The sequence below is a fragment of the Pogoniulus pusillus genome, chromosome Z, assembly GCF_015220805.1.
Source record: "Pogoniulus pusillus isolate bPogPus1 chromosome Z, bPogPus1.pri, whole genome shotgun sequence".
In the NCBI taxonomy this organism is placed as follows: domain Eukaryota; kingdom Metazoa; phylum Chordata; class Aves; order Piciformes; family Lybiidae; genus Pogoniulus; species Pogoniulus pusillus.
The window spans coordinates 94,995,187-95,010,004 of NC_087309.1; positions in this window are offsets into that span (position 1 = coordinate 94,995,187).

Here is a 14,818-nt window from a genome sequence, read left to right on the forward strand (position 1 = left end):
GAAGTAACAAGATTAAGGAGAGGTGATGCAATCTTCTTTATCTTTGTTAAGGAGATACAATGCACTCTTTATCTTTGTTGATGACCTAGAGAGAGGATTTAGACTTACACACTTGGTATACAGAGTTTTAAAGTCTTGGGTTTTTTTTTTTCCACTGTTCCTTAAGCAGACTTCAGAGCCACATGCAGTCGTTTTCATCTGTTCTCCTATGCAGGTCGTAACTGAAACTCACTGATCCTTAACCCTTTAATTTCTGTCCTTTACATGCACAGTAATAAATTTACTATTACTTCTTCTGGGCAAACAAATAAACTATGCTAGATAAGTGACTCAATATACTTCCAGATATTGGCTTCAGTTATACTTATTTTCAAGTCCTTTCCTACCTTTAAACACCAGTTTTAGGAGTACAGATAGTGAATGCGTCATGCAAGTACACAATTATTTACAGTGTATATGAATGCCAACCTCACTATTCAGATTTAAAAGTGTACTTGCTTGGATATCTGCCAGTGTTATGGCTGTTGCTTCCATGTGTTATATAAGATTGGTGTCCAGTGATTTACTTACAATTAGCAGCACATCTTGAATTGTGCTATAGAAGTTCTTTATTCTTACTGTTTGAATTTTTTGCTGCCTTATTTAGAAGTCATATATAAGAAGGCTGCTGATATATGGGTCTAGGTCTTTCAAGCTGTGACAGATTATGCAAAATTAATAATCTGTATTAATTATTATATCCAGGTTGTAATTGTTAATAACTATGAAAACTGTTTATAAATATTAAAACTCACCAGAAAACTTATTCACAAGGTTCAAAATGCACAGTTGGAAATTTATGCATGCAGGGAACAGGCAAAACTAAATCACTTTTTCTTAAAGTGGCAAACACAAATATTATATTGGGAGAGGCTTTTAAGTATTTACTTACAGAATTATTATTACCTGACTCGTGGAGCTAGCCATAGTCCCAGACAGTACCCAAACACTTTCAGGGGACTCTGTCTTGTCAGCTGTTGACACTTGAATCTTACAGACTTCTGAGGAAAGAAGGCAGACAATCTCTGACCTTGTCTTCTGGGTCCTCTGGATGATTTGGGTATCTCCAGGACTTCTAGTCTTAGCAGGAGATTTTCAGCTGCAGGCAGGATGTCTTGCAATGCGCAATCTCAGCATAATGTCACGCTGGCTATGCAGGCTGGTAGCATGCAGACATTTAGAGCCTGTTCCTGGTAAGCACTACAGGTAAATTCAGGGTGCAAATGAGGCAGCAGTAGTACCCCGTGCTACCTGCTTATCCTTTTATCAATATCCAGCCCAAGAGTAATGGGGCTTTGGACATGGATTAACTACTGGCACTGGCCTAGCATCACCATATTAGGTGAAACCAGGGTTTTTGCCCTTCCCTCCAACAGTTGCCTCCCTCAGCACAGAAGTAGGGGAAGCAGGAGAACATGTCTGGGCTAGCCAGGGCATGGATAAGCCCATGTTTGCCCTATCAGGCCTACCACCACGGAAGTAGGGTAAAAAATGTCTTGCTCTCCAATTGCAGATGAAAGTGTATTGAAAACAATAATACCTCTATTTTACTTTCTTGACAACCCAACCAGGGAGATTAAGAGTACTTCTTACTAATCTTATTGGTTCAATCTGAAGCAGCTTTGCATAATATGAAGGTAATAATCCCCTCAAAGAGCACAGGAAATATTTGCTAGCCTTGAACTTCATTAGACAGTTTTCACAGAATTCATTTAGTATTAAACATCAATTATGGGTAATTATTTTTCAGAGATTCAGAAAGAAAATCATAGAAATTACTTTTTTAGGTCTCTTTCTACAGTATCATTCATAATCTAAATACCTCTAGTTTCAACATAACATTATGACTACTCATTAGGGAACTCTATGAGCCATAGAGATGGAAGCCAGTGAAGTAGTTCTGTCATCATGTGCATGTCTCCTGATCTTACATTGCCTAAGCACATGCTATAGGGGATGAGACCCTGGGCTGTGGAGACATCACTCCACCCCACATTCTTCCTTCTTCACAAAGGGAGCAGAGTTTCTCTGGAGGGCCAACACCACGATTCAGGTGTACAGTTACCAAGAGAAGTAATTAAAATATAGGATGTCAGTTCCCTTTTTCAGTCAGATCAGTACTCTCAGAATAGGAGAAACCTGATTTTCTAAATGCTTGTTTCAGTTAAAACAAAAGAAATTAAACTGTTTTTTCTGTGGCCTGCTGCACAGCCTCCTGTACCTGGCTAATTGGCCTTCTATAATTATGGTCCTAGTTGAAATACATTTAAACTCAAGGTTTGTGTAAGTCATCTGATTTCCTGGAAAACTTGAGTTGTCCTCAGACATTAAACCAATTTATTTTCTCTTTGACCTTTTTAATTTGCTAACATTGATTTCTTCCACAGGAAACCTGGTTTGCTGGAAACTGGATCTTTTGACCATGGGGATCATTAAAGTATAGGGATGAATTTTAATATATTGAGTGCTTTAATGTACAATGTCATGTAAAATAACAGTCTTCCTTTACATGTTCATTCCAGACAGTAATTAATATATGGACAGATGTGTGTGCATCTATGAGACTTTGACATCCTTTGCTAAAGTAGAGTCAAATTTAGACTGCATGCATCTCTAAGTAGTTGGACATAAATACAGTTACGTTTGATGTATGTAAATGCATCAACTAGAGATCGGTTTAATACTGGACCTTGGTTTTCAGCTTTTTGTTTTATCATTTAAGCCTATCTCCTATACAGCTGTCCATTTCAGATGGAAATTATACCATTTTAAAATAAAATTAAGTGGATCATTAACCTGAGATTAACTGGGTATGAAAAAAAAAATTAATTGCTTCAAGATCTCAAGCTTCTCATATACAGAGGAATTTCTTTAAAATAGTAGAACTACATTTTCTATCGCTTCATAGCACCATCAGCATCTAATCTTTTAGTTTGCTTTTCAGTGTAGCACCATTTCATCAGGGTGGAATATTCTCCCCTTGGTTTGCCTGGGAATGGACTTTGTTATTTATTATATACCAGAGTCACACTGGAGGTCTCCTTCCTTGGCAGTTTGAGAGCTTGAGAGCTGAGATTCTGTGCAACTATGGGCGCAGAAGTAATGCATCAAGACATGACTTACTAAAAATCTGTGTGTATGGATAGTTGTTCTATTCTTTATTCTACCTATCATACACAGCAATTTACAAATTCTCTTCTGTGCCAAAGTACCCACCAGAAGCCTTCTATGCACACATCAGGATCCTAGTAAATTACACTGAGAGCAATCAGATAATGTTGTTAATATGACTCACTTCAGTGCAATTTCTTTGCTCCTCCCTGTGTGATTAATTACAACTAAATTGATGTTGCCAGCAATGATTAATTTACAAGTTGAGATGCAGAGCAAATGAGCTAAGCAAAGCTGAGTTAGCATTGCCCCTCATTTAAGAAACTGCACAAGGGATCACAGTTCACAACTAACCTTGTGATCCATTACTGCACATGCATAAAAATTGGCTAGGTTGAATAACTGTAAAATCGTAATTTATTATTTTGCAATAGCTTCTCAGAAAAAAAATGGCTTAGTTCAGCTAAATATGAAAACAAAGAGGGTAAATTGTAGATACTCTTTTAAATAAAGCAGCTTACACAGTTGAATGCAGAGGAACACAGTATGGAGGGACATACAGAATATATTTTTTTTAAATAACTTAGAAAATATAATCTAGAGTGAAGCTGTATAAAGGAAAGGTCATGTCCTGGATCTGCTTCTTCTGAGCAGAGAAGAACTTGTGGGGGAAGTAATGGTTGGAGGATGTCTGGAGCTCATGAGATGATCGAATTCTCTATCCTTGGGGAAACAAGGAGAGGGATTAGTAAAACAGCCACCTTGGACTTCTGGAGGGCAAACTTTGGCCTCTTTAGGAGGCTCACGGACAAAGTCCCTTGGGAAGATATCTTGAAGAATTTAGGCATCAGGAGAGTTGGACACAGTTCAAGAGGGAAGTCTTAAAGGCACAGAAGCAGGCTGTGCCTGTGTATTACAAATTATGCAAAATTTATAATCAATATTAATTTTGATGTCCAGGTGAAGATTGTTAATAATTGAAAAAACTGTTTATTAACATTAAATCTCACCACAAAACTTATTTACACTGTTTGAAACACATGGTTTGGATACTTATACACACAGGGAACAGGCAAAACTAGAGTACTTAAGAAATGTAACTAGCACCAATATAACAAGCATTAAACTTAAATTTGGAAAGAGGTTCTCAATTTCAATTGTACCTCTTGCCCACCAAGGGACTAAAGACGCTCCTTTGTGCTGCTAAGATGGAAGATATTCTGATTCACTTAAGAATTCATAGAATTTTGCTGATGATTTGTTAAGAGGCTTTTGAGTACTTATTCACAAAGTAGTGTCTCCGAATTTCCAGGCCTGCATTATATGTAGAAGAAGTAAGGGATCTGCTGAGTCACTTGGATCCTCACAAGTCCATGGGACCAGATGGGATCCACCCTAGGGTGCTGAGAGAGCTGGCAGATGAGCTGGCCAAGCCACTCTCCATCATTTATCAGCAGTCCTGGCTTACTGGAGAGGTCCTCAAAGACTGGAAGCTGCCAATGTGATGCCCATCCACAAGAAGGGCTGGAAGGAGGAACTAGAAAACTACAGACCTGTGAGCCTGACCTCAGTGCCAGGCAAGGTCATGGAACAGGTCATCTTGGGTGCCATTGCAGAGCACCCACAGGATAGCCAAGGGATCAGGCCCAGCCAGCATGGGTCTAGGAAGGGCAAGTCCTGCCTCACCAGCCTGATCTCCTTTATGATCAGGTTACGTGCCTGGTGAATGTGGGGAAGTCTGTGGATGTAGTCTGTACCTGGACTTCAGCAAAGCCTTTGACACCATCTGCCACAACAAGCTCCTAGCCAAGCTGGCAGCTTGTGGCTTAGACAGATTCACTCTGATATGGGTCAAGAACTGGGTGGAAGGCTGGGCCCAGAGAGTGTTGGTGAATGGTGCCACATGCAGTTGGCAGCCAGTCACTAGTGGTGTTCCCCAAGGATCAGTGCTGGGCCCAGTCCTGTTCAATATCTTTATTGATGACCTGGACGAGGTGATTGAGTCCATCATCAGTAATTTTGCAGATGACACCAAGCTAGGAGCAGGTGTTGATCTGCTGGAAGGTAGGAGAGCCCTGCAGAGGGACCTGGACAGGCTGGATGGGTGGGCAGAGCCCAGTGGGATGAGATTTAACAAGGTCAAGTGCAGGGTTCTGCACTTTGGCCACAACAACCCCAAGCAGCGCTACAGGCTGGGGACAGAATAGCCAAAGAGCAGCCAGGAAGAAAGGGACTTAGGGGTACTGGTAAATAGTAAGCTGAAGATGAGGCAGAAGTGTGCCCAGGTGGCCAAGAGAGCCATCTGGCTTTGTGGCCTGTATCAGGAACAGTGTGGCCAATAGGACAAGGGAGGTTATTCTTCCCCTGTACTCAGCACTTGTCAGGCCACAGCTTGAGTACTGTGTCCAGTTCTGGGCTCCTCAATTCAAGAGAGATGTAGAGGTGCTGGAACAAGTCAAGAGAAGGGTGACAAAGCTGGTGAGAGGCCTGAAACACAAACCCTATGAGGAGAGGCTGAGGGAGTTGGGATTGTTTAGCCTGATGAAGAGGAGGCTCAAGGCTGACGTCATTGCTTTCTACAACTACTTGAAGGGAGGTTTTACCCAGGTGGGGGTTGGTCTCTTCTCACAGGTAATTAGCAATAGAACAAGGGGACACAGTCTTAAGTTGTGTCCCTCAAGAGGTCTAGGCTGGATGTTAGGAGGAAGTTCTTGACAGAGAGAGTGATTTGCCATTGGAATGGGTTGCCTAGGGAGGTGGTGGAGTCACCGTCCCTGGAGCTGTTCAAGAGAGGACTGGATGAGGCACTTAGTGCCATGGTCTAGTTGATTGGCTAGGGCTGGGTTGGACTAGATGATGTTGGAGGTCTCTTCCAACATGGTTGATTCTATAATTCTATGATTCTATTGTATCAGACAGTACCCAAAGCATGTGGAGGGGTTGATGTTGGTGTTTTCAAAGCTGTTAAAGGCTTTGGAGTTTTCCCAGAACTCTTTTCTCAGGAAGCTGTGAGTTTAACACAGTCTCTGACCTGGTTCCTCTTGACTCCCAATTCAGCAGAAAATTTGCAGAGAGGCAGGCAGGATGCAATGAAGCAGTAGCACAGAGAGCATATTGAGGCAAAAGTAGCAATGGCAGCTGCAGCCTGTTGTGTTACCTGCTTGTGCTGGTTTGAGGCTAATTGGAATGTTTTTAATGAGAGAAATTATATTATAGGCTGTGAAAAGGAAACAGTGGTGATGGCCACTCATAGGTTTGCTGAGGCAGATAAAAACAAGGACACAAATATAGATCAGACAGTGTGCATATCTGTTAGAGTCAGTGTCTGTGCTTTCTCCCTGGGCTTCTGCTGCTGTCTTGGATCTGTGTAACCCAACTAATCATTCTGATTCTAACTCCCCTTGCCAATCCTCCCAGCTCACCTTGCATATAAGGCAGATTATGGGATAGAGTGGGGGATGAAAAGAAGGTGAAAGGGCAGCTGGGAATCTCTCCTGGGAGGGGTATTGTGTTTCCATATTACTTTTAACTTGTATGTTTCTGTATATAGCTGTATATATTTGTGATATATTGTAAATATTGCTTGTATATTGTTCCAAGCTGTGAATGTAAAGCTTCATTTCTTATCTTCTAGGTGGCTGAGTCTAGTCTTGGTGAATTCATTGTGTGGAGGGGTGGGTGACTCCCAAGCCATCACACTGCTCATCTCTTTTATCCATGCAACCTGAGGCTAATGGGCCTTTGGACATAGATTAGCCAATCAGAATGGCACTTTTCCAAGCTTGACCATACTAGGTGAAACCAAGGCTTTTGTTTTCTTTCACATTGTTGCTTCCCCCAGCACAGATGGAGGTGGAGCAGGCGAACATGTCTGGGCAAGCCAGACATGTACAGGCCTATTTTGACCCATTTAGGCCAGCCATGACACTACATTTTGAATGACAAGTCCGCAGGGAAGGCATACAGCCTGGCTAAATAATGACCTTTGGCTGGACCTCAAGAACAGAAGGACAGCCTATAGCCTTTGGAAGAGGGGGCATGTTTATGTTGAGGACTATAAAGATGTAGGGAAACTATGTAGGGAGAAAATTAGAAGAGCCGAAGCACAGCTAGAGCTTAACCTAGCTACAGCTGTTAAAGACAATAAAAATGTTTCTATAAATTTGTTAACAGCAGAAGGAGAACTAGAGAAAATCTCCATCCCCTATTGAATGCAAAGGGAAACCTAGTGACTAAGAATGCTCTGGATGTCATGGAGGTGGAAATCAAGGCTGATCAAATTGAGTCATTATGGGGGAGACTTAAGGCGAAGGCCAACAAGGCTGATATCCTGGTTGGAGTCTGTTACAGACCACCCAACCAGGAAGAAGAGGTTGATTTATTACTCTTTAAGCAACTGGAGGCTGCCTCGAGATCACCTGCCCTTGTTCTGGTGGGTGACTTTAACCTACCAGACATCTGCTGGGACTTAAACGCTGCAGAGAAGAAGCAGTCTGGAAGGTTTCTGCAATGTGTGGAAGACAACTTCCTATCCCAGCTGTTACGTGAGCCTACCAGGGGGGCAGCCCTGCTTGACCTGCTGCTCACAAATAGAGAGGGGCTGGTAGGGGATGTGGTGGTTGGAGGCTGCCTGGGGTCCAGTGACCATGAAATAATAGAGTTTTCAATACATGGAGAAACCAGGAGGGGCATCAACAGAACCTCCACACTGGACTTCCGAAGGGCAGACTTCAGCCTATTTAAGGAACTAATTCAGAAAGTTCCTTGGGAAATAGCCCTTAGAAACAAAGGGGTCCAGGAAGGTTGGACCTACTTCAAGAAGGATCTCCTGAAGGCACAGGAGCAGGCAGTGCCACTGAGCCGGAAGATGAGCCGACGAGGGAGGCAGCCAGGCTGGATGGGCAGGGAGCTGCTGAAGGAATTAAAGATTAAAAAGAGAGTGTATCACCTTTGGAAGAGAGGGGAGGTGTCCCAGGAGGAGTTCAAGGAAGTTGCTAGGTCTTGTAGAGGAAAAATTAGAGAGGCAAAAGCCCACTTGGAGGTCAGGCTGGCCACGGCTGCCAAGGAAAATAAAAAGTGTTTCTTTAAATATATGAATGGCAAGAGAAGGGCCAAGGACAACCTCCAGTCCTTACTAGATAGAGAGGGGAACATAGTGACAAAGGATGAGGAAAAGGCAGAGGTGCTTAACACCTTCTTTGCCTCAGTCTTCACTAGTGGGACAGGTTGTCTCCAGGACAGCTGGACTCCTGAAGTGGTGGATGGAGTCAGGGACTGGTACAGTCCCCCTCCAATCCATGAGGAAGCAGTAACGGACCTGCTGCATCATTTGGATCCTCACAAGTCCATGGGACCGGATGGGATCCACCCTAGGGTGCTGAGAGAGCTGGCAGCTGAGCTGGCCAAGCCACTCTCCATCATTTATCAGCAGTCCTGGCTCACTGGAGAGGTCCCTGAAGACTGGAAGCTGGCCAATGTGATTCCCATTCACAAGAAGGGTCTTAAGGAGGAGCCAGAAAACTACAGACCTGTCAGCCTGACCTCAGTGCCAGGCAAGGTCGTGGAACAGGTCATCTTGGGTGCCATCACAAAGCACCTACAGGATGGCCAAGGGATCAGGCCCAGCCAGCATGGGTTTAGGAAGGGCAGGTCCTGCCTCACCAGCCTGATCTCCTTTTATGATCAGGTTACCCGCCTGGTGAATGTGGGGCAGGCTGTGGATGTAGTCTACTTGGACTTCAGCAAAGCCTTTGACACTGTCTGCCACAAGAAGCTCCTAGTAAAGCTGGCAGCTCATGGTTTGGGCAGATTCACTCTGTGCTGGGTCAAGAACTGACTGGATGGCAGAGCTCAGAGAGTGGTGGTGAATGGTGCCACATCCAGTTGGCAGCCAGTCACTAGTGGTGTTCCCCAAGGATCAGTGCTGGGCCCAGTCCTGTTCAATATCTTTATTGATGACCTGGACGAGGTGATTGAGTCCATCATCAGTAATTTTGCAGATGACACCAAGCTAGGAGCAGGTGTTGATCTGCTGGAAGGTAGGAGAGCCCTGCAGAGGGACCTGGACAGGCTGGATGGGTGGGAAGAGTCCAATGGGATGAGATTTAACAAGGTCAAGTGCAGGGCTCTGCACTTTGGCCACAACAACCCCAAGCAGCGCTATAGGCTGGGGACTGAGTGGCTGGAGAGCAGTCAGGAGGAAAGGGACCTGGGGGTACTGATAGATAGTAAGCTGAAGATGAGTCAGCAGTGTGCCCAGGTGGCCAAGAGAGCCAATGGCATCCTGGCCTGCATCAGGAACAGTGTGGCCAGTAGGACAAGGGAGGTTATTCTTCCCCTGTACTCAGCACTGGTCAGGCCACACCTTGAGTACTGTGTCCAGTTCTGGGCCCCTCAATTCAAGAGAGATGTTGAGGTGCTGGAACGTGTCCAGAGAAGGGCAACGGGGCTGGTGAGGGGCCTGGAGCACAAATCCTATGAGGAGAGGCTGAGGGAGCTGGGCCTGTTTAGCCTGGAGAAGAGGAGGCTCAGGGGTGATCTTATTACTGTCTACAACTACCTGAAGGGGCATTGTAGCCAGGTGGGGGGTGGCCTCTTCTCCCAGGCAACCAGCAATAGAACAAGGGGACACAGTCTCAAGTTGTGCCAGGGTAGGTATAGGCTGGATGTTAGGAAGAAGTTCTTCACAGAGAGAGTGATTTGCCATTGGAATGGGCTGCCCAGGGAGGTGATGGAGGCACCGTCCCTGGGGGTGTTCAAGAAAAGACTGGATGAGGCGCTTAGAGCCATGGTCTGGTCGGTTGGATAGGGCAGGGTGCTAGGTTGGACTGGATGATCTTGAAGGTCTCTTCCAACCTGGTTGATTCTACGATTCTATGATTCTATGATGAGGAAGGATGAGGTACTCAATGCCTACTTTGCCTTGGTCTTTATCACTGGATCCAGCAGGGCCCCAGGCACCCACCCTTATGAAGCAGAAGTCAGGGAGAGGAATTGGAACAAGGACATCACAATAAATGAGGAAGCAATCAGTTATCTGCTGTGTCACTTAGATGTACACAAGTCTCTAGGAGGATGGGCTGCTCCCAAGTGTGCTGAGGGAGTTGGCATTGCTGTCTACAACTGCATGAATGGAGGTTCTAGCCAGATGGAGGTCAGTCTCTTCTCCCAGGCAACCAGCAACAGAGCAAGGGGACACAGTCTCAAGTTGTGCTGGGGGAGGTCTAGGCTGGATGTGAGGAGGAAGTTCTTCACAGAGAGAGTGATTTGCCATTGGAATGGGCTGCCCAGGGAGGTGACAGAGTCACCATCCCTAGAGGTGTTGGAAAAAAGTCTGGATGGGGCACTTAGTGCCATGGTCTAGTTGATTAGATAGAGCTGGGTGATAGGTTATACTGGATGATCTTGAAGTTTTTTTCCAGATTCCAGAAGTCCTGGCTAACTGGGTGGTGCCAATGGACTGGAGGGTAGCAAATCATAGTGTCATAGAATGTAACATCTATCTACAGGGCAGAAAGGAAGATCTGGAAAACCACAGACCTGTGAGTCTGACCTCAGTACAAGGAAAGGTCATGGAGAAGGTCATCTTAAATGCCATCATCCGTCATATAGAAAATAACCAGGGGATCAGACTGCCGTGGAGGGGATTTCTCTATTCCTTCTCTGTTAGGGGGAGGTGAGAAATTAATTTGAGGCATTTTTTATTTTTTATAAAATTATTTATTAAAATTAATATTTACAAATTTACACCACCCCCAACCACTATGAAATCTAGGGTTCGTTTGCAAGGTTATGAAAATAGCTTGGGATATATATATATATATTTACAGGGATTGATTATTAAATGGAAATATCAAATTATCAACACTTACTGACAGAGAGAAATATTCTTTAGGCTTAATGCCTCTTAACAACTCTAGTGCTTGCCCAGCAGGGGCTGAAACTGTGTGTACTCTTTAGAGAGAGACAACTTATATCACGAAGGTATTAAAGCTTACTTAGGTGTGATGCTCTTGAGTATTAGTCATTAAATCACCCTTCTGGGAATCTGCCTCAGCGTGTACCTCAGTCTCTGGGGACTTGATGGAGCTGGAGATTTGTCCCGGCTTGCAAGGGATAATAAAGTTTCCCAATCTTCCCAGTCTCTGGGGTAAATAGAATTTCTCTAACCTTCTGTCCTGGGCTGATCTCTGCCTTCGGTGCTGTGGCTTCTGGATGCATTGTGTCCAGGGATGATCAGCTGACAGGATTCCAGGTGCAGGAGAAGGATTTGGTCCATGTCTCTTCTGACACGATTTGGGCAGCTAGCAGGCTGCATTTGTAGGTTTGCAGACCATCTGGAAAGGGGTCTTCTGGCTCTGGGTCTTTCCAGAGTTACAGGATAGCCAGCAAGCAATATCTATGCCGTGCTGCAGGGAGTTTTAACTCCATAGCTGAATCAAGATAGCTCTAGACTAGGCAGGGGGTTCTCTTTAAAGGCTCTGGGGCCGAGATTCGTGGCTCATTGGACATCTAAACTGACCAATCAGGTTGGCAGTAAGCCAAACCTTGCCCCAGTAGGCAATGGAGATATGCCTGGACCCTCCCAATAGGGGATTACCTGCCCGGACCTCAGGGGTACACGGGCTGGGCATGTGTGTGTTATGCAACTTATTTGCTTCCTCATGGGTCCTGGCAAAAGAGCATGTCTGGGCATGCAGAGGCATAGAAAAGCCTCAGTTTTGGGGCTGCTGCCACTCCACCACACAGGCCAAGTAAGCACAGGTTTATGAGAGGCAGGTCCTGCCTGACCAACCTGATGTCCTTCTATGACAAGATAACCAGGCTACTGGATGAGGGAATGGCTGTTGATGTTGTGTTTCTAGACTTTCAAAAAGTGTTTGATACTCACCCCCACAAAATTCTTGTAGACAAATTAGCTACTAATGGCATATTGTCCCCTGGATGAAGCACTATCTGGACCGGAGGGCTCAGAGAGTGGTGGTCAATGGGGTTAAATCCAGTTGGTAGTCCTTGGTGTTCCTCAGGGATCTTTTTAACACCTTTATTGACTACCTTGATTCAGGCATAGAGAGTGTCATTAGTAGGCTTGTAGATGACACCAAGTTTGGTGGAAGTGTTGATTTGAATGAGGGTAGAGACGCTTTTCAGAAGAAGTTAGATAAGCCAACATTAATAGGATGAGTTTCAAGAAGGCCAAATGCCAGGTCCTACATTTGGGTCACAACAACTCCAAGCAACACTACAGGCTTGGGACAGTATGGCTGGAGAGCTGCCTGGCAGAAAGGGATCTGGGGCTTGTAATAGACAATATGAGCCAGTAGTGTGCCCAGGAGGCCAAGAATGCCAATGGAATCCTCGCTTGAATTAAAAATGCTGTACCCAGCAGGAGAAGGGAAGTGAATGTCCTCTTATTCTTGTCTTTGATTAGGTTGCACATTGAGCATTGCGTTCAGTTTTGGGCACTGCAATACAAGAGGGATGTGGAGGTGCTAGAGCAGGTCCAGAGTATGGCAACAAGGCTGGTGAAGGGCCTACACAATCAATCTTATGAGGAGCAACTGAAGGAGCTGGAAATGGTTAGTTTGAGGAAGAGGAAACTGAGAGGAGACCTCATTGCTGTCTACAACTACTTGAAGGGACATTGTGGAGAGGCTGCTGATGATCTCTTCTCACGGGTATTTGGAGCCAGAACAAGGGGGAATGGCCTCAAGCTGAGACTGGATAAGTTAAGATTGGATATTGGGATAAAGTTTTTCACAGAGAGAGTGGTCAGGCACTGGAATGAGCTGCCCAAGGAGGTGGTGGAGTCACCAACCCTGGATGTGTTTAAGGGTCATTTGGGTGTGGTGCTTAGGGATATGGTTTAAGGTAAATCTTGTGGAATAGGGTTATAGGTTGGACTTGATGATCCTGAGGGCCTTTTCCAACCTGGATATTTCTGTGATTCTAAGTAGTAAGAAAACTATTTAAACGTCACTGCTCAGCTTGTGTAAACCATGGCAATTTCAATAAATCTCTCCAGATACTTTTTGCTTTCCAGGAAATGCTACATTTGTTGCCCATCCCCAGCCTTAAGACTTGCAGCCTATGGGAGATGTAATGCATCAGGTTTTGCCTTGTGAAACTTCTATGAAGTCAATAGGATTGTACAGAACATGGCTTCTAATTGAAGATTATTTGGATGTTGTCAGCACATGTAGTCTACATTACATTTTCAAGTTCTTATTTGTTTTCTTTCAGATAAATATTTTTCCTTTGTCCTTTTTGTTCAAACCAGAAAAATATATGAGATTCAATCCAAGCTGTGTTACATTTCATAAAAACAGAGAATTTGAGCTTATTGACACACACAAAAAAATGTACTCAGACACCATGCCACAGAGGGTAGCAAACTGTGATGTATGCTGGCAATGCATGAGTCTAGTAGACTCTTCATCCTTGCATGTACTTCAGGGATAAAAAACTGCTGTATGAATTCTGATCTGTCAATGCTAGCCTCTGGATCTTTGGAGTTACACATAATGTTACTAAAAGTAGTCAGGCTTTTGTGTTACATCAAATTAAATTACTGGCACATCCTAGCAGAGTGATGAGCTAGTGAAAAGTCAGCTGTGTTCAAGAGTATCTGGATGGTTTTAATATCAGAGTTCAAGAGAATGTATGTATCAGGTGTTATAACTTGCATGTAGGAGAGCAATTTTTGTGCTTATCTTGAAATTCTTCCAGCTCAAATAGAACAATGATCTGGATTGATGTTACTGAAATTCAAGTACTTATTTAAAGCCTAAATGTGTTTTATGTATAATTTTATTATATCCATGTAACAGTTTGGATCTTATTGACCTCCCAGGTTTGTTGAAGAGCTATCTGTATAGCTTCCCAAAGGAGCAGGTTCTGTTGCAAACAGTTTGTTACACAGAACTCCCTGAATGTTTTGCTCTTTTCAGCCTCTGGTGCTTTTTTCAAACAGAATAGAAATGATGTCTTCACTGTAGAATTAAAATATTATTGTGTTTTCCACCATAAGCTATTTCTCTTTTCCAAGTTAGATGTATGTTTCTATTTTTCAAATCCATCTATTTTTTGAGTCTGAAATGGATGAGTATAAGGTGCTCTTTTCACACATCAGGTAGTCTCAGTAGAAATGTAATAAGAAAGAAATATTCAAGTGGACCTGTACCAGGACCAGATGAATGGTCATTCTGAAATAATATTTGTCTTAATTCCTTTCACTAAATTAATGTTGACCTTATGCAAAAGAAAAATCTCAAATGACTTTCAATTCCTGCTTTTTGAGTACACCTTGCAATAAAAAGACTAAGAAATAAGTTCATAATAAACACATTCTTATATGGGCAGTCAAGATTGAGATAAAGAACTTTAATTTTGCTATCACCTCTGCCAGAATCACAGCTCTGGATTTCAAGTTAAAGCATGCCTCAGGGTCTGCAAGCTATGAGATTACTGTAACCTGTTCTGCAAATGAAAGGTTTCAGTCAAAAATACTACTAATTTGGCACTCTTTAAAGACTAAAAATTCTATTTTGATTTAAACACAGTCATAATATTTCTCCTGACATGTATGTAAAACGAAGACAGAAAACAAATTTAAAAGAACACCACATACTAGTGTCCTCTTGAGAACTCTGACCAAGAAGAACAGAGA